The sequence below is a fragment of the Callithrix jacchus genome, chromosome 18 (genome assembly GCF_049354715.1).
Source record: "Callithrix jacchus isolate 240 chromosome 18, calJac240_pri, whole genome shotgun sequence".
Classification (NCBI taxonomy): domain Eukaryota; kingdom Metazoa; phylum Chordata; class Mammalia; order Primates; family Cebidae; genus Callithrix; species Callithrix jacchus.
The window spans coordinates 35,059,200-35,061,748 of record NC_133519.1 but is presented as its reverse complement, the minus strand read 5'-3'; the positions used below and the strand labels follow the sequence as shown (position 1 = coordinate 35,061,748).

Genomic DNA, 2,549 nt, shown 5'->3' with positions numbered 1-2,549 from the left:
CCTCTAGGTCTCCGACCCTCTCACAATACTTCTCCCTCCTCCACACCAGATCTCTGGACTTCAAGGCTGCTAGGACACTGTGAGGTAGTCCTCAGGTCACTCATTCAGCTGCAGTGACTATTGCTCCGCATTGTGTGCTTCTCGCTTCTCTACCAGCCTCACCGTCTGCCCTTGGGGAGCAAGGCCCGAGTACCCTCTTACCTTAGGCTCCACCCCCACCAAGCCTATTAGAAGTTTCTTTTCTTTTCTTTATTTTGCCATTGTCCCCGGCTTATTGAAAATATTACAGCATTGCAGAAAGTTTCAAACAGGTCCCTGAGGCATTTTGAATTTCATCCCAACTGTAGGCTGAGTGACCTGAGGTTGGACAGACTGCCCAAGTCCAAAAGCATTTCCTTAGTGTCGGGATTGACTTCAACCATCTCCTGACCCAGGGCTGAGAGCTCAGGAGCATAATTGTCTTTCCTTTCTCTCTCCTCCTCCTGCAGCCTGATGGAGATACCTCTTATTAGGCCTCTGAATCCGCTTCATCAGATGCATGACATAGCCTGTGTCTTCTTGTGGAGCTTCTTGCTGGGGATAATGGCACATTCTTCGCACAGGTGTTTGTCCGTGTGGAAGTCATTGCCCAGGCGCATGTAGTACTTTTCTAGAATGACCCAGGCTGCCTTCTTCATGGTTTTGGTGTGAATGTGGCCCATGTTGGCACGTCCTTGGTAAAAGAGGCCCTAGCAGAGGTTTCTAACACACATTTTCTATACCCTACTGCTGGCATGAAGCCAGCAAGGGTAGGGGTAGGGGCTAAGGACTCTGAACATTCTCACAGGGAAGCTCAACAATATCAATCTTAGCTTTTGCTTTCCTTTCCCACCTCTCAGGTCCCTCCCTTTTGGGATGGAAAACTATCTCTGACATGAGGGTTACTCAAAGTGCTGGTTTGCAACGAGCTGAGTCTGGTTGGCGTCAGCACATAAATCAGCGTATTGCTTCCTTCATCAAGAGTCTTGGTATCAAAAAAAAAAACCACCAACAACAGTGCCAACTGAACTAAACAGTGTTCATAGTGATAAAGTTGATTTACATTCTGGAATAGGCTTCTTATCTCAGTAATAAACAGGTCTCAGGAGGCAGCAGAGTTTGTCGTACACTCCTACCTACTCTGCGGTTTGTGGATAAATTTTATGCCCCGCTTCCTTCCAGTTTTGGCTTTTGATGTTCAAAGCCAGCTTTTGGAATTTAAAAACCTTTCCACTCTCGGGTACCTTGTCTTTCAAGACTATTGTTTCAGCTATGAGTTTCAAACAATCTCATTCAACAATTCAATTGACTCTTTGTTCCAGCCTGTATCTGCCCTCGTCCTGAGAATATTTTTTTAAAATCATGGCTGAGAGACCACCGAGGAAAAGATCATAATTCTCCCTCTGCGCCATTCAGCTTTTTAATTGTATTTCCCGTCTCCCTGGCTAGAACATTGCATCGTTTTTAAGGTTGAGATTCATTTTATAAATAAGAATTAATTCTCTAAGCATTCAGATTAATCAAAGTTTGCCTAGCTCTTTGTAAAAATGACTTTTTAACTACCAGTCATTCTGAAAATGCTCCCTTCTAACAGCATGCTTAATCAAAAAGTCACTCAATTAATGGGTTGTTTATTAAGAATGTGTAATGACATGAATAAATGCTTCTTATAATATGAACTGAAAAGAGTGGGTTGCAATGTTGGGTTGCAGTATGCATATAACTTTAAAAATACAACAAAAAGTCTAGGAATAGGAAAAAACAATGGAAATAAATGCATTTATTTATATTTTTAATTTATATAATATTCCTTAATAGAAAAATAATTTTAATTTTTTAAAAAAGTGACTGCACTTCCCTGTTGATTTATAGCTTGGGAAACACATTAGTCTTAACTACATTTTGCTTTACATTATTCTTTTGATGGTTCATCTCCCCAGCTTCTGCTCTAAGAGTCTTTTTTTGCAATATTTTAATAACCTTCAAAAGCAATTGAACTCCTCAGTTGTGGTGCTTTTTTTTTTTTTTTTTTTTTGAGACAGAGTCTCTCTCTGTCACCCAGGCTGGAGTGCAGTGGTGTGATCTCTGCTCATTGCAACCTCTGTCTCCCAGGTTCAAGCAATTCTCCTGCCTCAGCCTCCCAAGGAGCTGGGATTACAGGCACCCACCATCATACCCAGTTAATTTTTCTATTTTTAGTAAGAAGGAGTTTCACCATGTTGGCCAAGGCTGGTCTCAAACTCCTGAGCTCAGATGATCCTGTTGTACTGGCCCGAGCATAGAAAGTCAACACCAAGACAAAAGTATGCCAAATTGCAGGGTCTTTATTGCCGGCGGTCACGGAGGACTCACGTCTCTCCAACCCCCCGCCCCGAAAAGAGGGTGTCAAGACCTTTTATACCTGTAAAACCACCTCCGGAGTGAGGGTGAGGGGCAGGGGTAGGGGTGAGGGCCTTCAGACGTTCTGAGGGCCAGTGGATTCTGTGAATCACCTCCTGGGCGGAGGTGTGGGTGAGGGGGCTCCGGACATT

At 43.4% G+C, this 2,549-nt stretch overlaps 1 pseudogene; it reads right to left on the bottom strand.

Moving 5' to 3' along the window:
* Positions 1–303: 303 nt before the first annotated feature.
* Positions 304–701, bottom strand: LOC144580114 (small ribosomal subunit protein eS17 pseudogene; annotated as a pseudogene).
* Between the last annotated feature and the right edge of the window lie 1,848 nt (positions 702–2,549).